This window comes from Lepisosteus oculatus, chromosome 6 (assembly GCF_040954835.1).
Source record: "Lepisosteus oculatus isolate fLepOcu1 chromosome 6, fLepOcu1.hap2, whole genome shotgun sequence".
NCBI classification, from domain to species: Eukaryota; Metazoa; Chordata; class Actinopteri; order Semionotiformes; family Lepisosteidae; genus Lepisosteus; species Lepisosteus oculatus.
Genome location: NC_090701.1, coordinates 44,970,171 through 44,993,054, shown reverse-complemented (window position 1 = coordinate 44,993,054; position 22,884 = coordinate 44,970,171). Strand labels below are relative to the sequence as shown.

General features: G+C 54.6%; 35 non-coding genes across 35 annotated transcripts; 20 read left to right on the top strand and 15 right to left on the bottom strand.

The window, feature by feature from the left end:
• Positions 1–739: 739 nt before the first annotated feature.
• Positions 740–811, bottom strand: trnaq-cug (transfer RNA glutamine (anticodon CUG)). Its single transcript has one exon. It is a non-coding gene; the product is annotated as a tRNA-Gln (tRNA).
• A 202-nt stretch (positions 812–1,013) lies between these two features.
• trnat-ugu (transfer RNA threonine (anticodon UGU)) lies at positions 1,014–1,086 on the top strand. The gene has a single exon. It is a non-coding gene; the product is annotated as a tRNA-Thr (tRNA).
• Positions 1,087–2,151: 1,065 nt separating this feature from the next.
• trnae-cuc (transfer RNA glutamic acid (anticodon CUC)) lies at positions 2,152–2,223 on the top strand. The gene has a single exon. It is a non-coding gene; the product is annotated as a tRNA-Glu (tRNA).
• Positions 2,224–2,501: 278 nt separating this feature from the next.
• Positions 2,502–2,573, bottom strand: trnaq-uug (transfer RNA glutamine (anticodon UUG)). The gene has a single exon. It is a non-coding gene; the product is annotated as a tRNA-Gln (tRNA).
• A 1,136-nt stretch (positions 2,574–3,709) lies between these two features.
• On the bottom strand, positions 3,710–3,781 carry trnaq-cug (transfer RNA glutamine (anticodon CUG)). The gene has a single exon. It is a non-coding gene; the product is annotated as a tRNA-Gln (tRNA).
• A 202-nt stretch (positions 3,782–3,983) lies between these two features.
• Positions 3,984–4,056, top strand: trnat-ugu (transfer RNA threonine (anticodon UGU)). The gene has a single exon. It is a non-coding gene; the product is annotated as a tRNA-Thr (tRNA).
• Positions 4,057–5,119: 1,063 nt separating this feature from the next.
• On the top strand, positions 5,120–5,191 carry trnae-cuc (transfer RNA glutamic acid (anticodon CUC)). Its single transcript has one exon. It is a non-coding gene; the product is annotated as a tRNA-Glu (tRNA).
• A 278-nt stretch (positions 5,192–5,469) lies between these two features.
• Positions 5,470–5,541, bottom strand: trnaq-uug (transfer RNA glutamine (anticodon UUG)). The gene has a single exon. It is a non-coding gene; the product is annotated as a tRNA-Gln (tRNA).
• Positions 5,542–5,714: 173 nt separating this feature from the next.
• Positions 5,715–5,787, top strand: trnat-ugu (transfer RNA threonine (anticodon UGU)). Its single transcript has one exon. It is a non-coding gene; the product is annotated as a tRNA-Thr (tRNA).
• Positions 5,788–6,685: 898 nt separating this feature from the next.
• trnaq-cug (transfer RNA glutamine (anticodon CUG)) lies at positions 6,686–6,757 on the bottom strand. Its single transcript has one exon. It is a non-coding gene; the product is annotated as a tRNA-Gln (tRNA).
• A 202-nt stretch (positions 6,758–6,959) lies between these two features.
• Positions 6,960–7,032, top strand: trnat-ugu (transfer RNA threonine (anticodon UGU)). Its single transcript has one exon. It is a non-coding gene; the product is annotated as a tRNA-Thr (tRNA).
• A 1,065-nt stretch (positions 7,033–8,097) lies between these two features.
• trnae-cuc (transfer RNA glutamic acid (anticodon CUC)) lies at positions 8,098–8,169 on the top strand. Its single transcript has one exon. It is a non-coding gene; the product is annotated as a tRNA-Glu (tRNA).
• Positions 8,170–8,447: 278 nt separating this feature from the next.
• On the bottom strand, positions 8,448–8,519 carry trnaq-uug (transfer RNA glutamine (anticodon UUG)). The gene has a single exon. It is a non-coding gene; the product is annotated as a tRNA-Gln (tRNA).
• Positions 8,520–8,692: 173 nt separating this feature from the next.
• On the top strand, positions 8,693–8,765 carry trnat-ugu (transfer RNA threonine (anticodon UGU)). The gene has a single exon. It is a non-coding gene; the product is annotated as a tRNA-Thr (tRNA).
• An 898-nt stretch (positions 8,766–9,663) lies between these two features.
• Positions 9,664–9,735, bottom strand: trnaq-cug (transfer RNA glutamine (anticodon CUG)). Its single transcript has one exon. It is a non-coding gene; the product is annotated as a tRNA-Gln (tRNA).
• A 201-nt stretch (positions 9,736–9,936) lies between these two features.
• On the top strand, positions 9,937–10,009 carry trnat-ugu (transfer RNA threonine (anticodon UGU)). Its single transcript has one exon. It is a non-coding gene; the product is annotated as a tRNA-Thr (tRNA).
• Positions 10,010–11,424: 1,415 nt separating this feature from the next.
• Positions 11,425–11,496, bottom strand: trnaq-uug (transfer RNA glutamine (anticodon UUG)). Its single transcript has one exon. It is a non-coding gene; the product is annotated as a tRNA-Gln (tRNA).
• A 173-nt stretch (positions 11,497–11,669) lies between these two features.
• Positions 11,670–11,742, top strand: trnat-ugu (transfer RNA threonine (anticodon UGU)). The gene has a single exon. It is a non-coding gene; the product is annotated as a tRNA-Thr (tRNA).
• Positions 11,743–12,640: 898 nt separating this feature from the next.
• Positions 12,641–12,712, bottom strand: trnaq-cug (transfer RNA glutamine (anticodon CUG)). Its single transcript has one exon. It is a non-coding gene; the product is annotated as a tRNA-Gln (tRNA).
• A 202-nt stretch (positions 12,713–12,914) lies between these two features.
• trnat-ugu (transfer RNA threonine (anticodon UGU)) lies at positions 12,915–12,987 on the top strand. The gene has a single exon. It is a non-coding gene; the product is annotated as a tRNA-Thr (tRNA).
• A 1,065-nt stretch (positions 12,988–14,052) lies between these two features.
• Positions 14,053–14,124, top strand: trnae-cuc (transfer RNA glutamic acid (anticodon CUC)). Its single transcript has one exon. It is a non-coding gene; the product is annotated as a tRNA-Glu (tRNA).
• A 278-nt stretch (positions 14,125–14,402) lies between these two features.
• trnaq-uug (transfer RNA glutamine (anticodon UUG)) lies at positions 14,403–14,474 on the bottom strand. The gene has a single exon. It is a non-coding gene; the product is annotated as a tRNA-Gln (tRNA).
• Positions 14,475–14,647: 173 nt separating this feature from the next.
• On the top strand, positions 14,648–14,720 carry trnat-ugu (transfer RNA threonine (anticodon UGU)). Its single transcript has one exon. It is a non-coding gene; the product is annotated as a tRNA-Thr (tRNA).
• An 898-nt stretch (positions 14,721–15,618) lies between these two features.
• On the bottom strand, positions 15,619–15,690 carry trnaq-cug (transfer RNA glutamine (anticodon CUG)). The gene has a single exon. It is a non-coding gene; the product is annotated as a tRNA-Gln (tRNA).
• Positions 15,691–15,892: 202 nt separating this feature from the next.
• trnat-ugu (transfer RNA threonine (anticodon UGU)) lies at positions 15,893–15,965 on the top strand. Its single transcript has one exon. It is a non-coding gene; the product is annotated as a tRNA-Thr (tRNA).
• A 1,065-nt stretch (positions 15,966–17,030) lies between these two features.
• Positions 17,031–17,102, top strand: trnae-cuc (transfer RNA glutamic acid (anticodon CUC)). The gene has a single exon. It is a non-coding gene; the product is annotated as a tRNA-Glu (tRNA).
• Positions 17,103–17,380: 278 nt separating this feature from the next.
• On the bottom strand, positions 17,381–17,452 carry trnaq-uug (transfer RNA glutamine (anticodon UUG)). Its single transcript has one exon. It is a non-coding gene; the product is annotated as a tRNA-Gln (tRNA).
• Positions 17,453–17,625: 173 nt separating this feature from the next.
• Positions 17,626–17,698, top strand: trnat-ugu (transfer RNA threonine (anticodon UGU)). Its single transcript has one exon. It is a non-coding gene; the product is annotated as a tRNA-Thr (tRNA).
• Positions 17,699–18,596: 898 nt separating this feature from the next.
• trnaq-cug (transfer RNA glutamine (anticodon CUG)) lies at positions 18,597–18,668 on the bottom strand. Its single transcript has one exon. It is a non-coding gene; the product is annotated as a tRNA-Gln (tRNA).
• Positions 18,669–18,870: 202 nt separating this feature from the next.
• Positions 18,871–18,943, top strand: trnat-ugu (transfer RNA threonine (anticodon UGU)). Its single transcript has one exon. It is a non-coding gene; the product is annotated as a tRNA-Thr (tRNA).
• Positions 18,944–20,008: 1,065 nt separating this feature from the next.
• On the top strand, positions 20,009–20,080 carry trnae-cuc (transfer RNA glutamic acid (anticodon CUC)). Its single transcript has one exon. It is a non-coding gene; the product is annotated as a tRNA-Glu (tRNA).
• A 278-nt stretch (positions 20,081–20,358) lies between these two features.
• Positions 20,359–20,430, bottom strand: trnaq-uug (transfer RNA glutamine (anticodon UUG)). Its single transcript has one exon. It is a non-coding gene; the product is annotated as a tRNA-Gln (tRNA).
• A 173-nt stretch (positions 20,431–20,603) lies between these two features.
• Positions 20,604–20,676, top strand: trnat-ugu (transfer RNA threonine (anticodon UGU)). The gene has a single exon. It is a non-coding gene; the product is annotated as a tRNA-Thr (tRNA).
• An 898-nt stretch (positions 20,677–21,574) lies between these two features.
• On the bottom strand, positions 21,575–21,646 carry trnaq-cug (transfer RNA glutamine (anticodon CUG)). Its single transcript has one exon. It is a non-coding gene; the product is annotated as a tRNA-Gln (tRNA).
• Positions 21,647–21,848: 202 nt separating this feature from the next.
• trnat-ugu (transfer RNA threonine (anticodon UGU)) lies at positions 21,849–21,921 on the top strand. Its single transcript has one exon. It is a non-coding gene; the product is annotated as a tRNA-Thr (tRNA).
• The last annotated feature ends 963 nt before the right edge of the window (positions 21,922–22,884 follow it).

The following is a 22,884-nucleotide window of genomic DNA, read 5'->3' as shown; positions in this document are numbered from 1 at the left end:
CCCGGGGACGTCATACCCTGCTGTGATAATTGATAGGTGCCGAGGAAAACAATGCCAAGCTGGCTGTCGTTGTCCTCATCAAGTCCCGGGCTCTTCCCCGACTGTGTGGGAACTGACGAGCACTTGCGACAAATGCTGCCATTGGACTCCTTGATTAAGAAGGCGGGGGCCCCTGCGTAGATGAAGCAGCAGTTCAGCAGAAGCGTGAGAAATTTTCCTGGAGAGCCTTTACAGACACACTGGCTACTTGTGATTTCATTTTCTGTCAAGCGACACTAGTCTGTATGACACTGAACCTCGTGGGTTTCCCTGTTGTCTTTCCAGTCATTCACACCACGGTTCCTCCCCCAGGTGGCTGACCATTGCGTCGCGGAAGCTGTTGTAGCAGTGATTCTTTTACGGGTTAGATCTAAGTGACGACGGCAGGCGGGGTCGTGTCTTCAACGGGTTACTGCAGTTTTAAAATCGCGGGTGGATGAGTCTCTGTCTCAATTCAAGATTGCCGAGCTCGGCCCCGCTTTAAGAGCCGACGTCGGTCGCGCTGCGGGCACGCCACAGATGGGAGAGGGCCTTTCCCTGTGTCCCTGGTGGTCTAGTGGTTAGGATTCGGCACTCTCACCGCTGCGGCCCAAGTTCAGTTCCTGGTCTGGGAAGCGTGGCTTTTTTCCCCCCACCCCGTTTATTTCAGCGGGAATTCCCGTTTGGCATTCCAGACACCAATTCCAATGTCACCCACAAAAGGTTCCACCGAGATTTGAACTCAGATCGCTGGATTCAGAGTCCAGAGTGCTAACCATTACACCATGGAACCACACAAGAGCTGGGGCGACTGTTGATTCCCTTGGTGATCTTCGGTGTCTTCCATGGGCCTGTGCAAGACTTCAGCTTCGCCGTGGCGTCCTTTCTCTGCTCTCTCCGCTGTGTAGCTGAGCCGGGCACCGTGTCTCCCTCATGTTGCCAGCTGCTTGACTCGGTACGTTTGTGTGCGCGTGAGTCAGGACCTGGAGCCTCGTGGCTCCATAGCTCAGGGGTTAGAGCACTGGTCTTGTAAACCAGGGGTCGCGAGTTCAAATCTCGCTGGGGCCTTTTGCCCTCCTTTTGCACTCGGGCTGGACTCGGAGCAGGGTCTCCCACTTGTAAAGGGGTATCAGCTGAGGGCCATAGTTGTGTGATTACTGGCAAGCAACAGGGTGTGGTGGCTCTTGACTTCCTCTGTCTCTTGCTTGCTTCCTGTCCCTCACTCACACCCCACGCCCCGGGGACGTCACACCCTGCTGTGATAATTGATAGGTGCCGAGGAAAACAATGCCAAGCTGGCTGTCGTTGTCCTCATCAAGTCCCGGGCTCCTCCCCGACTGTGTGGGAACTGACGAGCACTTGCGACTAATGCTGCCATTGGACTCCTTGATTAAGAAGGCGGGGGCCCCTGTGTAGATGAAGCAGCAGTTCAGCAGAAGCGCAAGAGAGATTTTCCTGGAGAGCCTTTGCAGACCAGGAAGCAGACACACTGGCTGCTTGAGTTTTCATTGCCCGCCACAGGCTGCTTTGGCATAACGGGCTCGACCTGAGCAGCGCGGGCATCCCGGAGCCATCTTTTCACGGTCTGGTTCTGGCCTTGTGTAGGGAAAGCCTGGCGTCAATATCGAAGACAGTCGTGATTCCGTTCCCCCAGCGGCAAAGTGCTCTCAACTTGGTGTAAGTCTTGTTTTCTTCTTTGTGCTGGGCGATGTGGTTTTCTTTGTGTGTGTGAGTGTTAACCCACCGATGTGTGATGGCTGTAACTCCTGTGATTGTGAAGAATCTTTAGAAATCTTGTACTGCAAGTTTTGTCTGTCAAGCGACACTAGTCTGTATGACACTGAACCTCGTGGGTTTCCCTGTTGTGTCTTTCCAGTTTTTCACAACACAGTTCCTCCCCCAGTTGGCTGACCATTGTGTCGCGGAAGCTGTTGTAGCAGTGATTCTTTTGCGGGTTAGATCTAAGTGACGACGGCAGGCGGGGTCGTGTCTTCAACGGGTTACTGCAGTTTTAAAATCGCTGGTGGATGAGTCTCTGTCTCAATTAAAGATTGCCGAGCTTGGCCCCGCTTTCAGAGCCGACGTCGGTCGCACTGCGGGCACGCCACAGACGGGAGAGGGCTTTTCCCCGTGTCCCTGGTGGTCTAGTGGTTAGGATTCGGCGCTCTCACCGCCGCGGCCCGGGTTCGATTCCCGGTCAGGGAAGTGTGGCCTTTTTTCCCACACCCCGTTTGTTACCCTTAGAGCCGTGCAAGACGTTGAACTCGGAGGAGGTGTTCCGGGTATTTTGACGACGCAGGAACCTCTGTCATAAAATACACGCATGTCTGCTGTACACTCAATCGTCTGCAGTAGTGGGTGATATCTTGCAGGTCCTAGAAAGGCTGATGAGTAAAAGCAGGTTTCTTTGCCCACAGCAGAGCACGCAAGGAAAGCAGCCCACGATCCCATACACAGGTCCTGATTTCAATGTCACCCACAACAGGTTCCACCGAGACTTGAACTCGGATCGCTGGATTCAAAGCCCAGAGTGCTAACCATTACACCATGGAACCACACGAGAGCTGGGGTGACGTCCATGGGCCTGTGCAAGACTTCAGCTTCGCCGTGGCGTCCTTTCTTTGCTTTCTCCATTGTGTAGCTGAGCCGGGCACCGTGTCTCCCACATGTAGCCAGCTGCGTGACTCGGTACGTTTGTGTGTGCGTGAGTCAGGGTCTGGAGCCTCGTGGCTCCATAGTTAGAGCACTGGCCTTGTAAACCAGGGGTCGCGAGTTCAAATCTCGCCGGGGCCTTTTGCACTCGGGCTGGACGCGGAGCAGGGTCTCCCGCTTGTAAAGGGGTATCAGCTGAGGGCCGTAATTGTGTGAATACTGGCAAGCAACAGGGTGTGGTGGCTCTTGGCTTTCTCTGTCTCTTGCCTGCTTCCTGTCCCTCACTCACACCCCACGCCCCGGGGACGTCATACCCTGCTGTGATAATTGATAGGTGCCGAGGAAAACAATGCCAAGCTGGCTGTCGTTGTCCTCATCAAGTCCCGGGCTCTTCCCCGACTGTGTGGGAACTGACGAGCACTTGCGACAAATGCTGCCATTGGACTCCTTGATTAAGAAGGCGGGGGCCCCTGCGTAGATGAAGCAGCAGTTCAGCAGAAGCGTGAGAAATTTTCCTGGAGAGCCTTTACAGACACACTGGCTACTTGTGATTTCATTTTCTGTCAAGCGAAACTAGTCTGTATGACACTGAACCTCGTGGGTTTCCCTGTTGTGTCCTTCCAGTCATTCACACCACGGTTCCTCCCCCAGGTGGCTGACCATTGCGTCGCGGAAGCTGTTGTAGCAGTGATTCTTTTACGGGTTAGATCTAAGTGACGACGGCAGGCGGGGTCGTTTCTTCAACGGGTTACTGCAGTTTTAAAATCGCGGGTGGATGAGTCTCTGTCTCAATTCAAGATTGCCGAGCTCGGCCCCGCTTTAAGAGCCGACGTCAGTCGCGCTGCAGGCACGCCACAGATGGGAGAGGGCCTTTCCCTGTGTCCCTGGTGGTCTAGTGGTTAGGATTCGGCACTCTCACCGCTGCGGCCCAAGTTCAGTTCCTGGTCAGGGAAGCGTGGCTTTTTTCCCCCCACCCCGTTTATTTCAGCGGGAATTCCCGTTTGGCATTCCAGACACCAATTCCAATGTCACCCACAAAAGGTTCCACCGAGATTTGAACTCAGATCGCTGGATTCAGAGTCCAGAGTGCTAACCATTACACCATGGAACCACACAAGAGCCGGGGCGACTGTCGATTCCCTTGGTGATCTTCGGTGTCTTCCATGGGCCTGTGCAAGACTTCAGCTTCGCCGTGGCGTCCTTTCTCTGCTCTCTCCGCTGTGTAGCTGAGCCGGGCACCGTGTCTCCCTCATGTTGCCAGCTGCTTGACTCGGTACGTTTGTGTGCGCGTGAGTCAGGACCTGGAGCCTCGTGGCTCCATAGCTCAGGGGTTAGAGCACTGGTCTTGTAAACCAGGGGTCGCGAGTTCAAATCTCGCTGGGGCCTTTTGCCCTCCTTTTGCACTCGGGCTGGACTCGGAGCAGGGTCTCCCACTTGTAAAGGGGTATCAGCTGAGGGCCATAGTTGTGTGATTACTGGCAAGCAACAGGGTGTGGTGGCTCTTGACTTCCTCTGTCTCTTGCTTGCTTCCTGTCCCTCACTCACACCCCACGCCCCGGGGACGTCACACCCTGCTGTGATAATTGATAGGTGCCGAGGAAAACAATGCCAAGCTGGCTGTCGTTGTCCTCATCAAGTCCCGGGCTCCTCCCCGACTGTGTGGGAACTGACGAGCACTTGCGACTAATGCTGCCATTGGACTCCTTGATTAAGAAGGCGGGGGCCCCTGTGTAGATGAAGCAGCAGTTCAGCAGAAGCGCAAGAGAGATTTTCCTGGAGAGCCTTTGCAGACCAGGAAGCAGACACTGGCTGCTTGAGTTTTCATTGCCCGCCACAGGCTGCTTTGGCATAACGGGCTCGACCTGAGCAGCGCGGGCATCCCGGAGCCATCTTTTCACGGTCTGGTTCTGGCCTTGTGTAGGGAAAGCCTGGCGTCAATATCGAAGACAGTCGTGATTCCGTTCCCCCAGCGGCAAAGTGCTCTCAACTTGGTGTAAGTCTTGTTTTCTTCTTTGTGCTGGGCGATGTGGTTTTCTTTGTGTGTGTGAGTGTTAACCCACCGATGTGTGATGGCTGTAACTCCTGTGATTGTGAAGAATCTTTAGAAATCTTGTACTGCAAGTTTTGTCTGTCAAGCGACACTAGTCTGTATGACACTGAACCTGGTGGGTTTCCCTGTTGTGTCTTTCCAGTTTTTCACAACACAGTTCCTCCCCCAGTTGGCTGACCATTGTGTCGCGGAAGCTGTTGTAGCAGTGATTCTTTTGCAGGTTAGATCTAAGTGACGACGGCAGGCGGGGTCGTGTCTTCAACGGGTTACTGCAGTTTTAAAATCGCTGGTGGATGAGTCTCTGTCTCAATTAAAGATTGCCGAGCCTGGCCCCGCTTTCAGAGCCGACGTCGGTCGCACTGCGGGCACGCCACAGACGGGAGAGGGCTTTTCCCCGTGTCCCTGGTGGTCTAGTGGTTAGGATTCGGCGCTCTCACCGCCGCGGCCCGTGTTCGATTCCCGTTCAGGGAAGTGTGGCCTTTTTTCCCACACCCCGTTTGTTACCCTTAGAGCCGTGCAAGACGTTGAACTCGGAGGAGGTGTTCCGGGTATTTTGACGACGCAGGAACCTCTGTCATAAAATACACGCATGTCTGCTGTACACTCCATCGTCTGCAGTAGTGGGTGATATCTTGCAGGTCCTAGAAAGGCTGATGAGTAAAAGCAGGTTTCTTTGCCCACAGCAGAGCACGCAAGGAAAGCAGCCCACGATCCCATACACAGGTCCTGATTTCAATGTCACCCACAACAGGTTCCACCGAGACTTGAACTCGGATCGCTGGATTCAAAGCCCAGAGTGCTAACCATTACACCATGGAACCACACGAGAGCTGGGGCGACGTCCATGGGCCTGTGCAAGACTTCAGCTTCGCCGTGGCGTCCTTTCTTTGCTTTCTCCATTGTGTAGCTGAGCCGGGCACCGTGTCTCCCACATGTAGCCAGCTGCGTGACTCGGTACGTTTGTGTGTGCGTGAGTCAGGGTCTGGAGCCTCGTGGCTCCATAGTTCAGGGGTTAGAGCACTGGCCTTGTAAACCAGGGGTCGCGAGTTCAAATCTCGCCGGGGCCTTTTGCACTGGGGCTGGACGCGGAGCAGGGTCTCCCGCTTGTAAAGGGGTATCAGCTGAGGGCCGTAATTGTGTGAATACTGGCAAGCAACAGGGTGTGGTGGCTCTTGGCTTTCTCTGTCTCTTGCCTGCTTCCTGTCCCTCACTCACACCCCACGCCCCGGGGACGTCATACCCTGCTGTGATAATTGATAGGTGCCGAGGAAAACAATGCCAAGCTGGCTGTCGTTGTCCTCATCAAGTCCCGGGCTCTTCCCCGACTGTGTGGGAACTGACGAGCACTTGCGACAAATGCTGCCATTGGACTCCTTGATTAAGAAGGCGGGGGCCCCTGCGTAGATGAAGCAGCAGTTCAGCAGAAGCGTGAGAAATTTTCCTGGAGAGCCTTTACAGACACACTGGCTACTTGTGATTTCATTTTCTGTCAAGCGAAACTAGTCTGTATGACACTGAACCTCGTGGGTTTCCCTGTTGTGTCCTTCCAGTCATTCACACCACGGTTCCTCCCCCAGGTGGCTGACCATTGCGTCGCAGAAGCTGTTGTAGCAGTGATTCTTTTACGGGTTAGATCTAAGTGACGACGGCAGGCGGGGTCGTGTCTTCAACGGGTTACTGCAGTTTTAAAATCGCGGGTGGATGAGTCTCTGTCTCAATTCAAGATTGCCGAGCTCGGCCCCGCTTTAAGAGCCGACGTCGGTCGCGCTGCGGGCACGCCACAGATGGGAGAGGGCCTTTCCCTGTGTCCCTGGTGGTCTAGTGGTTAGGATTCGGCACTCTCACCGCTGCGGCCCAAGTTCAGTTCCTGGTCAGGGAAGCGTGGCTTTTTTCCCCCCACCCCGTTTATTTCAGCGGGAATTCCCGTTTGGCATTCCAGACACCAATTCCAATGTCAGCCACAAAAGGTTCCACCGAGATTTGAACTCGGATCGCTGGATTCAGAGTCCAGAGTGCTAACCATTACACCATGGAACCACACAAGAGCCGGGGCGACTGTCGATTCCCTTGGTGATCTTCGGTGTCTTCCATGGGCCTGTGCAAGACTTCAGCTTCGCCGTGGCGTCCTTTCTCTGCTCTCTCCGCTGTGTAGCTGAGCCGGGCACCGTGTCTCCCTCATGTTGCCAGCTGCTTGACTCGGTACGTTTGTGTGCGCGTGAGTCAGGACCTGGAGCCTCGTGGCTCCATAGCTCAGGGGTTAGAGCACTGGTCTTGTAAACCAGGGGTCGTGAGTTCAAATCTCGCTGGGGCCTTTTGCCCTCCTTTTGCACTCGGGCTGGACTCGGAGCAGGGTCTCCCACTTGTAAAGGGGTATCAGCTGAGGGCCATAGTTGTGTGATTACTGGCAAGCAACAGGGTGTGGTGGCTCTTGACTTCCTCTGTCTCTTGCTTGCTTCCTGTCCCTCACTCACACCCCACGCCCCGGGGACGTCACACCCTGCTGTGATAATTGATAGGTGCCGAGGAAAACAATGCCAAGCTGGCTGTCGTTGTCCTCATCAAGTCCCGGGCTCCTCCCCGACTGTGTGGGAACTGACGAGCACTTGCGACTAATGCTGCCATTGGACTCCTTGATTAAGAAGGCGGGGGCCCCTGTGTAGATGAAGCAGCAGTTCAGCAGAAGCGCAAGAGAGATTTTCCTGGGGAGCCTTTGCAGACCAGGAAGCAGACACACTGGCTGCTTGAGTTTTCATTGCCCGCCACAGGCTGCTTTGGCATAACGGGCTCGACCTGAGCAGCGCGGGCATCCCGGAGCCATCTTTTCACGGTCTGGTTCTGGCCTTGTGTAGGGAAAGCCTGGCGTCAATATCGAAGACAGTCGTGATTCCGTTCCCCCAGCGGCAAAGTGCTCTCAACTTGGTGTAAGTCTTGTTTTCTTCTTTGTGCTGGGCGATGTGGTTTTCTTTGTGTGTGTGAGTGTTAACCCACCGATGTGTGATGGCTGTAACTCCTGTGATTGTGAAGAATCTTTAGAAATCTTGTACTGCAAGTTTTGTCTGTCAAGCGACACTAGTCTGTATGACACTGAACCTCGTGGGTTTCCCTGTTGTGTCTTTCCAGTTTTTCACAACACAGTTCCTCCCCCAGTTGGCTGACCATTGTGTCGCGGAAGCTGTTGTAGCAGTGATTCTTTTGCGGGTTAGATCTAAGTGACGACGGCAGGCGGGGTCGTGTCTTCAACGGGTTACTGCAGTTTTAAAATCGCTGGTGGATGAGTCTCTGTCTCAATTAAAGATTGCCGAGCTTGGCCCCGCTTTCAGAGCCGACGTCGGTCGCACTGCGGGCACGCCACAGACGGGAGAGGGCTTTTCCCTGTGTCCCTGGTGGTCTAGTGGTTAGGATTCGGCGCTCTCACCGCCGCGGCCCGGGTTCGATTCCCGGTCAGGGAAGTGTGGGCTTTTTTCCCACACCCCGTTTGTTACCCTTAGAGCCGTGCAAGACGTTGAACTCGGAGGAGGTGTTCCGGGTATTTTGACGACGCAGGAACCTCTGTCATAAAATACACGCATGTCTGCTGTACACTCAATCGTCTGCAGTAGTGGGTGATATCTTGCAGGTCCTAGAAAGGCTGATGAGTAAAAGCAGGTTTCTTTGCCCACAGCAGAGCACGCAAGGAAAGCAGCCCACGATCCCATACACAGGTCCTGATTTCAATGTCACCCACAACAGGTTCCACCGAGACTTGAACTCGGATCGCTGGATTCAAAGCCCAGAGTGCTAACCATTACACCATGGAACCACACGAGAGCTGGGGCGACGTCCATGGGCCTGTGCAAGACTTCAGCTTCGCCGTGGCGTCCTTTCTTTGCTTTCTCCATTGTGTAGCTGAGCCGGGCACCGTGTCTCCCACATGTAGCCAGCTGCGTGACTCGGTACGTTTGTGTGTGCGTGAGTCAGGGTCTGGAGCCTCGTGGCTCCATAGTTCAGGGGTTAGAGCACTGGCCTTGTAAACCAGGGGTCGCGAGTTCAAATCTCGCCGGGGCCTTTTGCACTCGGGCTGGACGCGGAGCAGGGTCTCCCGCTTGTAAAGGGGTATCAGCTGAGGGCCGTAATTGTGTGAATACTGGCAAGCAACAGGGTGTGGTGGCTCTTGGCTTTCTCTGTCTCTTGCCTGCTTCCTGTCCCTCACTCACACCCCACGCCCCGGGGACGTCATACCCTGCTGTGATAATTGATAGGTGCCGAGGAAAACAATGCCAAGCTGGCTGTCGTTGTCCTCATCAAGTCCCGGGCTCTTCCCCGACTGTGTGGGAACTGACGAGCACTTGCGACAAATGCTGCCATTGGACTCCTTGATTAAGAAGGCGGGGGCCCCTGCGTAGATGAAGCAGCAGTTCAGCAGAAGCGTGAGAAATTTTCCTGGAGAGCCTTTACAGACACACTGGCTACTTGTGATTTCATTTTCTGTCAAGCGAAACTAGTCTGTATGACACTGAACCTCGTGGGTTTCCCTGTTGTGTCCTTCCAGTCATTCACACCACGGTTCCTCCCCCAGGTGGCTGACCATTGCGTCGCGGAAGCTGTTGTAGCAGTGATTCTTTTACGGGTTAGATCTAAGTGACGACGGCAGGCGGGGTCGTTTCTTCAACGGGTTACTGCAGTTTTAAAATCGCGGGTGGATGAGTCTCTGTCTCAATTCAAGATTGCCGAGCTCGGCCCCGCTTTAAGAGCCGACGTCGGTCGCGCTGCGGGCACGCCACAGATGGGAGAGGGCCTTTCCCTGTGTCCCTGGTGGTCTAGTGGTTAGGATTCGGCACTCTCACCGCTGCGGCCCAAGTTCAGTTCCTGGTCAGGGAAGCGTGGCTTTTTTCCCCCCACCCCGTTTATTTCAGCGGGAATTCCCGTTTGGCATTCCAGACACCAATTCCAATGTCACCCACAAAAGGTTCCACCGAGATTTGAACTCAGATCGCTGGATTCAGAGTCCAGAGTGCTAACCATTACACCATGGAACCACACAAGAGCCGGGGCGACTGTCGATCCCTTGGTGATCTTCGGTGTCTTCCATGGGCCTGTGCAAGACTTCAGCTTCGCCGTGGCGTCCTTTCTCTGCTCTCTCCGCTGTGTAGCTGAGCCGGGCACCGTGTCTCCCTCATGTTGCCAGCTGCTTGACTCGGTACGTTTGTGTGCGCGTGAGTCAGGACCTGGAGCCTCGTGGCTCCATAGCTCAGGGGTTAGAGCACTGGTCTTGTAAACCAGGGGTCGCGAGTTCAAATCTCGCTGGGGCCTTTTGCCCTCCTTTTGCACTCGGGCTGGACTCGGAGCAGGGTCTCCCACTTGTAAAGGGGTATCAGCTGAGGGCCATAGTTGTGTGATTACTGGCAAGCAACAGGGTGTGGTGGCTCTTGACTTCCTCTGTCTCTTGCTTGCTTCCTGTCCCTCACTCACACCCCACGCCCCGGGGACGTCACACCCTGCTGTGATAATTGATAGGTGCCGAGGAAAACAATGCCAAGCTGGCTGTCGTTGTCCTCATCAAGTCCCGGGCTCCTCCCCGACTGTGTGGGAACTGACGAGCACTTGCGACTAATGCTGCCATTGGACTCCTTGATTAAGAAGGCGGGGGCCCCTGTGTAGATGAAGCAGCAGTTCAGCAGAAGCGCAAGAGAGATTTTCCTGGAGAGCCTTTGCAGACCAGGAAGCAGACACACTGGCTGCTTGAGTTTTCATTGCCCGCCACAGGCTGCTTTGGCATAACGGGCTCGACCTGAGCAGCGCGGGCATCCCGGAGCCATCTTTTCACGGTCTGGTTCTGGCCTTGTGTAGGGAAAGCCTGGCGTCAATATCGAAGACAGTCGTGATTCCGTTCCCCCAGCGGCAAAGTGCTCTCAACTTGGTGTAAGTCTTGTTTTCTTCTTTGTGCTGGGCGATGTGGTTTTCTTTGTGTGTGTGAGTGTTAACCCACCGATGTGTGATGGCTGTAACTCCTGTGATTGTGAAGAATCTTTAGAAATCTTGTACTGCAAGTTTTGTCTGTCAAGCGACACTAGTCTGTATGACACTGAACCTGGTGGGTTTCCCTGTTGTGTCTTTCCAGTTTTTCACAACACAGTTCCTCCCCCAGTTGGCTGACCATTGTGTCGCGGAAGCTGTTGTAGCAGTGATTCTTTTGCAGGTTAGATCTAAGTGACGACGGCAGGCGGGGTCGTGTCTTCAACGGGTTACTGCAGTTTTAAAATCGCTGGTGGATGAGTCTCTGTCTCAATTAAAGATTGCCGAGCCTGGCCCTGCTTTCAGAGCCGACGTCGGTCGCACTGCGGGCACGCCACAGACGGGAGAGGGCTTTTCCCCGTGTCCCTGGTGGTCTAGTGGTTAGGATTCGGCGCTCTCACCGCCGCGGCCCGTGTTCGATTCCCATTCAGGGAAGTGTGGCCTTTTTTCCCACACCCCGTTTGTTACCCTTAGAGCCGTGCAAGACGTTGAACTCGGAGGAGGTGTTCCGGGTATTTTGACGACGCAGGAACCTCTGTCATAAAATACACGCATGTCTGCTGTACACTCCATCGTCTGCAGTAGTGGGTGATATCTTGCAGGTCCTAGAAAGGCTGATGAGTAAAAGCAGGTTTCTTTGCCCACAGCAGAGCACGCAAGGAAAGCAGCCCACGATCCCATACACAGGTCCTGATTTCAATGTCACCCACAACAGGTTCCACCGAGACTTGAACTCGGATCGCTGGATTCAAAGCCCAGAGTGCTAACCATTACACCATGGAACCACACGAGAGCTGGGGCGACGTCCATGGGCCTGTGCAAGACTTCAGCTTCGCCGTGGCGTCCTTTCTTTGCTTTCTCCATTGTGTAGCTGAGCCGGGCACCGTGTCTCCCACATGTAGCCAGCTGCGTGACTCGGTACGTTTGTGTGTGCGTGAGTCAGGGTCTGGAGCCTCGTGGCTCCATAGTTCAGGGGTTAGAGCACTGGCCTTGTAAACCAGGGGTCGCGAGTTCAAATCTCGCCGGGGCCTTTTGCACTGGGGCTGGACGCGGAGCAGGGTCTCCCGCTTGTAAAGGGGTATCAGCTGAGGGCCGTAATTGTGTGAATACTGGCAAGCAACAGGGTGTGGTGGCTCTTGGCTTTCTCTGTCTCTTGCCTGCTTCCTGTCCCTCACTCACACCCCACGCCCCGGGGACGTCATACCCTGCTGTGATAATTGATAGGTGCCGAGGAAAACAATGCCAAGCTGGCTGTCGTTGTCCTCATCAAGTCCCGGGCTCTTCCCCGACTGTGTGGGAACTGACGAGCACTTGCGACAAATGCTGCCATTGGACTCCTTGATTAAGAAGGCGGGGGCCCCTGCGTAGATGAAGCAGCAGTTCAGCAGAAGCGTGAGAAATTTTCCTGGAGAGCCTTTACAGACACACTGGCTACTTGTGATTTCATTTTCTGTCAAGCGAAACTAGTCTGTATGACACTGAACCTCGTGGGTTTCCCTGTTGTGTCCTTCCAGTCATTCACACCACGGTTCCTCCCCCAGGTGGCTGACCATTGCGTCGCAGAAGCTGTTGTAGCAGTGATTCTTTTACGGGTTAGATCTAAGTGACGACGGCAGGCGGGGTCGTGTCTTCAACGGGTTACTGCAGTTTTAAAATCGCGGGTGGATGAGTCTCTGTCTCAATTCAAGATTGCCGAGCTCGGCCCCGCTTTAAGAGCCGACGTCGGTCGCGCTGCGGGCACGCCACAGATGGGAGAGGGCCTTTCCCTGTGTCCCTGGTGGTCTAGTGGTTAGGATTCGGCACTCTCACCGCTGCGGCCCAAGTTCAGTTCCTGGTCAGGGAAGCGTGGCTTTTTTCCCCCCACCCCGTTTATTTCAGCGGGAATTCCCGTTTGGCATTCCAGACACCAATTCCAATGTCAGCCACAAAAGGTTCCACCGAGATTTGAACTCGGATCGCTGGATTCAGAGTCCAGAGTGCTAACCATTACACCATGGAACCACACAAGAGCTGGGGCGACTGTCGATTCCCTTGGTGATCTTCGGTGTCTTCCATGGGCCTGTGCAAGACTTCAGCTTCGCCGTGGCGTCCTTTCTCTGCTCTCTCCGCTGTGTAGCTGAGCCGGGCACCGTGTCTCCCTCATGTTGCCAGCTGCTTGACTCGGTACGTTTGTGTGCGCGTGAGTCAGGACCTGGAGCCTCGTGGCTCCATAGCTCAGGGGTTAGAGCACTGGTCTTGTAAACCAGGGGTCGTGAGTTCAAATCTCGCTGGGGCCTTTTGCCCTCCTTTTGCACTCGGGCTGGACTCGGAGCAGGGTCTCCCACTTGTAAAGGGGTATCAGCTGAGGGCCATAGTTGTGTGATTACTGGCAAGCAACAGGGTGTGGTGGCTCTTGACTTCCTCTGTCTCTTGCTTGCTTCCTGTCCCTCACTCACACCCCACGCCCCGGGGACGTCACACCCTGCTGTGATAATTGATAGGTGCCGAGGAAAACAATGCCAAGCTGGCTGTCGTTGTCCTCATCAAGTCCCGGGCTCCTCCCCGACTGTGTGGGAACTGACGAGCACTTGCGACTAATGCTGCCATTGGACTCCTTGATTAAGAAGGCGGGGGCCCCTGTGTAGATGAAGCAGCAGTTCAGCAGAAGCGCAAGAGAGATTTTCCTGGGGAGCCTTTGCAGACCAGGAAGCAGACACACTGGCTGCTTGAGTTTTCATTGCCCGCCACAGGCTGCTTTGGCATAACGGGCTCGACCTGAGCAGCGCGGGCATCCCGGAGCCATCTTTTCACGGTCTGGTTCTGGCCTTGTGTAGGGAAAGCCTGGCGTCAATATCGAAGACAGTCGTGATTCCGTTCCCCCAGCGGCAAAGTGCTCTCAACTTGGTGTAAGTCTTGTTTTCTTCTTTGTGCTGGGCGATGTGGTTTTCTTTGTGTGTGTGAGTGTTAACCCACCGATGTGTGATGGCTGTAACTCCTGTGATTGTGAAGAATCTTTAGAAATCTTGTACTGCAAGTTTTGTCTGTCAAGCGACACTAGTCTGTATGACACTGAACCTCGTGGGTTTCCCTGTTGTGTCTTTCCAGTTTTTCACAACACAGTTCCTCCCCCAGTTGGCTGACCATTGTGTCGCGGAAGCTGTTGTAGCAGTGATTCTTTTGCGGGTTAGATCTAAGTGACGACGGCAGGCGGGGTAGTGTCTTCAACGGGTTACTGCAGTTTTAAAATCGCTGGTGGATGAGTCTCTGTCTCAATTAAAGATTGCCGAGCTTGGCCCCGCTTTCAGAGCCGACGTCGGTCGCACTGCGGGCACGCCACAGACGGGAGAGGGCTTTTCCCTGTGTCCCTGGTGGTCTAGTGGTTAGGATTCGGCGCTCTCACCGCCGCGGCCCGGGTTCGACTCCCGGTCAGGGAAGTGTGGGCTTTTTTCCCACACCCCGTTTGTTACCCTTAGAGCCGTGCAAGACGTTGAACTCGGAGGAGGTGTTCCGGGTATTTTGACGACGCAGGAACCTCTGTCATAAAATACACGCATGTCTGCTGTACACTCAATCGTCTGCAGTAGTGGGTGATATCTTGCAGGTCCTAGAAAGGCTGATGAGTAAAAGCAGGTTTCTTTGCCCACAGCAGAGCACGCAAGGAAAGCAGCCCACGATCCCATACACAGGTCCTGATTTCAATGTCACCCACAACAGGTTCCACCGAGACTTGAACTCGGATCGCTGGATTCAAAGCCCAGAGTGCTAACCATTACACCATGGAACCACACGAGAGCTGGGGCGACGTCCATGGGCCTGTGCAAGACTTCAGCTTCGCCGTGGCGTCCTTTCTTTGCTTTCTCCATTGTGTAGCTGAGCCGGGCACCGTGTCTCCCACATGTAGCCAGCTGCGTGACTCGGTACGTTTGTGTGTGCGTGAGTCAGGGTCTGGAGCCTCGTGGCTCCATAGTTCAGGGGTTAGAGCACTGGCCTTGTAAACCAGGGGTCGCGAGTTCAAATCTCGCCGGGGCCTTTTGCACTCGGGCTGGACGCGGAGCAGGGTCTCCCGCTTGTAAAGGGGTATCAGCTGAGGGCCGTAATTGTGTGAATACTGGCAAGCAACAGGGTGTGGTGGCTCTTGGCTTTCTCTGTCTCTTGCCTGCTTCCTGTCCCTCACTCACACCCCACGCCCCGGGGACGTCATACCCTGCTGTGATAATTGATAGGTGCCGAGGAAAACAATGCCAAGCTGGCTGTCGTTGTCCTCATCAAGTCCCGGGCTCTTCCCCGACTGTGTGGGAACTGACGAGCACTTGCGACAAATGCTGCCATTGGACTCCTTGATTAAGAAGGCGGGGGCCCCTGCGTAGATGAAGCAGCAGTTCAGCAGAAGCGTGAGAAATTTTCCTGGAGAGCCTTTACAGACACACTGGCTACTTGTGATTTCATTTTCTGTCAAGCGAAACTAGTCTGTATGACACTGAACCTCGTGGGTTTCCCTGTTGTGTCCTTCCAGTCATTCACACCACGGTTCCTCCCCCAGGTGGCTGACCATTGCGTCGCAGAAGCTGTTGTAGCAGTGATTCTTTTACGGGTTAGATCTAAGTGACGACGGCAGGCGGGGTCGTGTCTTCAACGGGTTACTGCAGTTTTAAAATCGCGGGTGGATGAGTCTCTGTCTCAATTCAAGATTGCCGAGCTCGGCCCCGCTTTAAGAGCCGACGTCGGTCGCGCTGCGGGCACGCCACAGATGGGAGAGGGCCTTTCCCTGTGTCCCTGGTGGTCTAGTGGTTAGGATTCGGCACTCTCACCGCTGCGGCCCAAGTTCAGTTCCTGGTCAGGGAAGCGTGGCTTTTTTCCCCCCACCCCGTTTATTTCAGCGGGAATTCCCGTTTGGCATTCCAGACACCAATTCCAATGTCACCCACAAAAGGTTCCACCGAGATTTGAACTCGGATCGCTGGATTCAGAGTCCAGAGTGCTAACCATTACACCATGGAACCACACAAGAGCCGGGGCGACTGTCGATTCCCTTGGTGATCTTCGGTGTCTTCCATGGGCCTGTGCAAGACTTCAGCTTCGCCGTGGCGTCCTTTCTCTGCTCTCTCCGCTGTGTAGCTGAGCCGGGCACCGTGTCTCCCTCATGTTGCCAGCTGCTTGACTCGGTACGTTTGTGTGCGCGTGAGTCAGGACCTGGAGCCTCGTGGCTCCATAGCTCAGGGGTTAGAGCACTGGTCTTGTAAACCAGGGGTCGCGAGTTCAAATCTCGCTGGGGCCTTTTGCCCTCCTTTTGCACTCGGGCTGGACTCGGAGCAGGGTCTCCCACTTGTAAAGGGGTATCAGCTGAGGGCCATAGTTGTGTGATTACTGGCAAGCAACAGGGTGTGGTGGCTCTTGACTTCCTCTGTCTCTTGCTTGCTTCCTGTCCCTCACTCACACCCCACGCCCCGGGGACGTCACACCCTGCTGTGATAATTGATAGGTGCCGAGGAAAACAATGCCAAGCTGGCTGTCGTTGTCCTCATCAAGTCCCGGGCTCCTCCCCGACTGTGTGGGAACTGACGAGCACTTGCGACTAATGCTGCCATTGGACTCCTTGATTAAGAAGGCGGGGGCCCCTGTGTAGATGAAGCAGCAGTTCAGCAGAAGCGCAAGAGAGATTTTCCTGGAGAGCCTTTGCAGACCAGGAAGCAGACACACTGGCTGCTTGAGTTTTCATTGCCCGCCACAGGCTGCTTTGGCATAACGGGCTCGACCTGAGCAGCGCGGGCATCCCGGAGCCATCTTTTCACGGTCTGGTTCTGGCCTTGTGTAGGGAAAGCCTGGCGTCAATATCGAAGACAGTCGTGATTCCGTTCCCCCAGCGGCAAAGTGCTCTCAACTTGGTGTAAGTCTTGTTTTCTTCTTTGTGCTGGGCGATGTGGTTTTCTTTGTGTGTGTGAGTGTTAACCCACCGATGTGTGATGGCTGTAACTCCTGTGATTGTGAAGAATCTTTAGAAATCTTGTACTGCAAGTTTTGTCTGTCAAGCGACACTAGTCTGTATGACACTGAACCTGGTGGGTTTCCCTGTTGTGTCTTTCCAGTTTTTCACAACACAGTTCCTCCCCCAGTTGGCTGACCATTGTGTCGCGGAAGCTGTTGTAGCAGTGATTCTTTTGCAGGTTAGATCTAAGTGACGACGGCAGGCGGGGTCGTGTCTTCAACGGGTTACTGCAGTTTTAAAATCGCTGGTGGATGAGTCTCTGTCTCAATTAAAGATTGCCGAGCCTGGCCCCGCTTTCAGAGCCGACGTCGGTCGCACTGCGGGCACGCCACAGACGGGAGAGGGCTTTTCCCCGTGTCCCTGGTGGTCTAGTGGTTAGGATTCGGCGCTCTCACCGCCGCGGCCCGTGTTCGATTCCCGGTCAGGGAAGTGTGGCCTTTTTTCCCACACCCCGTTTGTTACCCTTAGAGCCGTGCAAGACGTTGAACTCGGAGGAGGTGTTCCGGGTATTTTGACGACGCAGGAACCTCTGTCATAAAATACACGCATGTCTGCTGTACACTCCATCGTCTGCAGTAGTGGGTGATATCTTGCAGGTCCTAGAAAGGCTGATGAGTAAAAGCAGGTTTCTTTGCCCACAGCAGAGCACGCAAGGAAAGCAGCCCACGATCCCATACACAGGTCCTGATTTCAATGTCACCCACAACAGGTTCCACCGAGACTTGATCTCGGATCGCTGGATTCAAAGCCCAGAGTGCTAACCATTACACCATGGAACCACACGAGAGCTGGGGCGACGTCCATGGGCCTGTGCAAGACTTCAGCTTCGCCGTGGCGTCCTTTCTTTGCTTTCTCCATTGTGTAGCTGAGCCGGGCACCGTGTCTCCCACATGTAGCCAGCTGCGTGACTCGGTACGTTTGTGTGTGCGTGAGTCAGGGTCTGGAGCCTCGTGGCTCCATAGTTCAGGGGTTAGAGCACTGGCCTTGTAAACCAGGGGTCGCGAGTTCAAATCTCGCCGGGGCCTTTTGCACTCGGGCTGGACGCGGAGCAGGGTCTCCCGCTTGTAAAGGGGTATCAGCTGAGGGCCGTAATTGTGTGAATACTGGCAAGCAACAGGGTGTGGTGGCTCTTGGCTTTCTCTGTCTCTTGCCTGCTTCCTGTCCCTCACTCACACCCCACGCCCCGGGGACGTCATACCCTGCTGTGATAATTGATAGGTGCCGAGGAAAACAATGCCAAGCTGGCTGTCGTTGTCCTCATCAAGTCCCGGGCTCTTCCCCGACTGTGTGGGAACTGACGAGCACTTGCGACAAATGCTGCCATTGGACTCCTTGATTAAGAAGGCGGGGGCCCCTGCGTAGATGAAGCAGCAGTTCAGCAGAAGCGTGAGAAATTTTCCTGGAGAGCCTTTACAGACACACTGGCTACTTGTGATTTCATTTTCTGTCAAGCGAAACTAGTCTGTATGACACTGAACCTCGTGGGTTTCCCTGTTGTGTCCTTCCAGTCATTCACACCACGGTTCCTCCCCCAGGTGGCTGACCATTGCGTCGCAGAAGCTGTTGTAGCAGTGATTCTTTTACGGGTTAGATCTAAGTGACGACGGCAGGCGGGGTCGTGTCTTCAACGGGTTACTGCAGTTTTAAAATCGCGGGTGGATGAGTCTCTGTCTCAATTCAAGATTGCCGAGCTCGGCCCCGCTTTAAGAGCCGACGTCGGTCGCGCTGCGGGCACGCCACAGACGGGAGAGGGCCTTTCCCTGTGTCCCTGGTGGTCTAGTGGTTAGGATTCGGCGCTCTCACCGCTGCGGCCCAAGTTCAGTTCCTGGTCAGGGAAGCGTGGCTTTTTTCCCCCCACCCCGTTTATTTCAGCGGGAATTCCCGTTTGGCATTCCAGACACCAATTCCAATGTCACCCACAAAAGGTTCCACCGAGATTTGAACTCGGATCGCTGGATTCAGAGTCCAGAGTGCTAACCATTACACCATGGAACCACACAAGAGCCGGGGCGACTGTCGATTCCCTTGGTGATCTTCGGTGTCTTCCATGGGCCTGTGCAAGACTTCAGCTTCGCCGTGGCGTCCTTTCTCTGCTCTCTCCGCTGTGTAGCTGAGCCGGGCACCGTGTCTCCCTCATGTTGCCAGCTGCTTGACTCGGTACGTTTGTGTGCGCGTGAGTCAGGACCTGGAGCCTCGTGGCTCCATAGCTCAGCGGTTAGAGCACAGGTCTTGTAAACCAGGGGTCGCGAGTTCAAATCTCGCTGGGGCCTTTTGCCCTCCTTTTGCACTCGGGCTGGACTCGGAGCAGGGTCTCCCACTTGTAAAGGGGTATCAGCTGAGGGCCATAGTTGTGTGATTACTGGCAAGCAACAGGGTGTGGTGGCTCTTGACTTCCTCTGTCTCTTGCTTGCTTCCTGTCCCTCACTCACACCCCACGCCCCGGGGACGTCACACCCTGCTGTGATAATTGATAGGTGCCGAGGAAAACAATGCCAAGCTGGCTGTCGTTGTCCTCATCAAGTCCCGGGCTCCTCCCCGACTGTGTGGGAACTGACGAGCACTTGCGACTAATGCTGCCATTGGACTCCTTGATTAAGAAGGCGGGGGCCCCTGTGTAGATGAAGCAGCAGTTCAGCAGAAGCGCAAGAGAGATTTTCCTGGAGAGCCTTTGCAGACCAGGAAGCAGACACACTGGCTGCTTGAGTTTTCATTGCCCGCCACAGGCTGCTTTGGCATAACGGGCTCGACCTGAGCAGCGCGGGCATCCCGGAGCCATCTTTTCACGGTCTGGTTCTGGCCTTGTGTAGGGAAAGCCTGGCGTCAATATCGAAGACAGTCGTGATTCCGTTCCCCCAGCGGCAAAGTGCTCTCAACTTGGTGTAAGTCTTGTTTTCTTCTTTGTGCTGGGCGATGTGGTTTTCTTTGTGTGTGTGAGTGTTAACCCACCGATGTGTGATGGCTGTAACTCCTGTGATTGTGAAGAATCTTTAGAAATCTTGTACTGCAAGTTTTGTCTGTCAAGCGACACTAGTCTGTATGACACTGAACCTGGTGGGTTTCCCTGTTGTGTCTTTCCAGTTTTTCACAACACAGTTCCTCCCCCAGTTGGCTGACCATTGTGTCGCGGAAGCTGTTGTAGCAGTGATTCTTTTGCAGGTTAGATCTAAGTGACGACGGCAGGCGGGGTCGTGTCTTCAACGGGTTACTGCAGTTTTAAAATCGCTGGTGGATGAGTCTCTGTCTCAATTAAAGATTGCCGAGCCTGGCCCCGCTTTCAGAGCCGACGTCGGTCGCACTGCGGGCACGCCACAGACGGGAGAGGGCTTTTCCCCGTGTCCCTGGTGGTCTAGTGGTTAGGATTCGGCGCTCTCACCGCTGCGGCCCGTGTTCGATTCCCGGTCAGGGAAGTGTGGCCTTTTTTCCCACACCCCGTTTGTTACCCTTAGAGCCGTGCAAGACGTTGAACTCGGAGGAGGTGTTCCGGGTATTTTGACGACGCAGGAACCTCTGTCATAAAATACACGCATGTCTGCTGTACACTCCATCGTCTGCAGTAGTGGGTGATATCTTGCAGGTCCTAGAAAGGCTGATGAGTAAAAGCAGGTTTCTTTGCCCACAGCAGAGCACGCAAGGAAAGCAGCCCACGATCCCATACACAGGTCCTGATTTCAATGTCACCCACAACAGGTTCCACCGAGACTTGATCTCGGATCGCTGGATTCAAAGCCCAGAGTGCTAACCATTACACCATGGAACCACACGAGAGCTGGGGCGACGTCCATGGGCCTGTGCAAGACTTCAGCTTCGCCGTGGCGTCCTTTCTTTGCTTTCTCCATTGTGTAGCTGAGCCGGGCACCGTGTCTCCCACATGTAGCCAGCTGCGTGACTCGGTACGTTTGTGTGTGCGTGAGTCAGGGTCTGGAGCCTCGTGGCTCCATAGTTCAGGGGTTAGAGCACTGGCCTTGTAAACCAGGGGTCGCGAGTTCAAATCTCGCCGGGGCCTTTTGCACTCGGGCTGGACGCGGAGCAGGGTCTCCCGCTTGTAAAGGGGTATCAGCTGAGGGCCGTAATTGTGTGAATACTGGCAAGCAACAGGGTGTGGTGGCTCTTGGCTTTCTCTGTCTCTTGCCTGCTTCCTGTCCCTCACTCACACCCCACGCCCCGGGGACGTCATACCCTGCTGTGATAATTGATAGGTGCCGAGGAAAACAATGCCAAGCTGGCTGTCGTTGTCCTCATCAAGTCCCGGGCTCTTCCCCGACTGTGTGGGAACTGACGAGCACTTGCGACAAATGCTGCCATTGGACTCCTTGATTAAGAAGGCGGGGGCCCCTGCGTAGATGAAGCAGCAGTTCAGCAGAAGCGTGAGAAATTTTCCTGGAGAGCCTTTACAGACACACTGGCTACTTGTGATTTCATTTTCTGTCAAGCGAAACTAGTCTGTATGACACTGAACCTCGTGGGTTTCCCTGTTGTGTCCTTCCAGTCATTCACACCACGGTTCCTCCCCCAGGTGGCTGACCATTGCGTCGCAGAAGCTGTTGTAGCAGTGATTCTTTTACGGGTTAGATCTAAGTGACGACGGCAGGCGGGGTCGTGTCTTCAACGGGTTACTGCAGTTTTAAAATCGCGGGTGGATGAGTCTCTGTCTCAATTCAAGATTGCCGAGCTCGGCCCCGCTTTAAGAGCCGACGTCGGTCGCGCTGCGGGCACGCCACAGATGGGAGAGGGCCTTTCCCTGTGTCCCTGGTGGTCTAGTGGTTAGGATTCGGCGCTCTCACCGCTGCGGCCCAAGTTCAGTTCCTGGTCAGGGAAGCGTGGCTTTTTTCCCCCCACCCCGTTTATTTCAGCGGGAATTCCCGTTTGGCATTCCAGACACCAATTCCAATGTCACCCACAAAAGGTTCCACCGAGATTTGAACTCGGATCGCTGGATTCAGAGTCCAGAGTGCTAACCATTACACCATGGAACCACACAAGAGCCGGGGCGACTGTCGATTCCCTTGGTGATCTTCGGTGTCTTCCATGGGCCTGTGCAAGACTTCAGCTTCGCCGTGGCGTCCTTTCTCTGCTCTCTCCGCTGTGTAGCTGAGCCGGGCACCGTGTCTCCCTCATGTTGCCAGCTGCTTGACTCGGTACGTTTGTGTGCGCGTGAGTCAGGCCCTGGAGCCTCGTGGCTCCATAGCTCAGGGGTTAGAGCACTGGTCTTGTAAACCAGGGGTCGTGAGTTCAAATCTCGCTGGGGCCTTTTGCCCTCCTTTTGCACTCGGGCTGGACTCGGAGCAGGGTCTCCCACTTGTAAAGGGGTATCAGCTGAGGGCCATAGTTGTGTGATTACTGGCAAGCAACAGGGTGTGGTGGCTCTTGACTTCCTCTGTCTCTTGCTTGCTTCCTGTCCCTCACTCACACCCCACGCCCCGGGGACGTCACACCCTGCTGTGATAATTGATAGGTGCCGAGGAAAACAATGCCAAGCTGGCTGTCGTTGTCCTCATCAAGTCCCGGGCTCCTCCCCGACTGTGTGGGAACTGACGAGCACTTGCGACTAATGCTGCCATTGGACTCCTTGATTAAGAAGGCGGGGGCCCCTGTGTAGATGAAGCAGCAGTTCAGCAGAAGCGCAAGAGAGATTTTCCTGGAGAGCCTTTGCAGACCAGGAAGCAGACACACTGGCTGCTTGAGTTTTCATTGCCCGCCACAGGCTGCTTTGGCATAACGGGCTCGACCTGAGCAGCGCGGGCATCCCGGAGCCATCTTTTCACGGTCTGGTTCTGGCCTTGTGTAGGGAAAGCCTGGCGTCAATATCGAAGACAGTCGTGATTCCGTTCCCCCAGCGGCAAAGTGCTCTCAACTTGGTGTAAGTCTTGTTTTCTTCTTTGTGCTGGGCGATGTGGTTTTCTTTGTGTGTGTGAGTGTTAACCCACCGATGTGTGATGGCTGTAACTCCTGTGATTGTGAAGAATCTTTAGAAATCTTGTACTGCAAGTTTTGTCTGTCAAGCGACACTAGTCTGTATGACACTGAACCTCGTGGGTTTCCCTGTTGTGTCTTTCCAGTTTTTCACAACACAGTTCCTCCCCCAGTTGGCTGACCATTGTGTCGCGGAAGCTGTTGTAGCAGTGATTCTTTTGCAGGTTAGATCTAAGTGACGACGGCAGGCGGGGTCGTGTCTTCAACGGGTTACTGCAGTTTTAAAATCGCTGGTGGATGA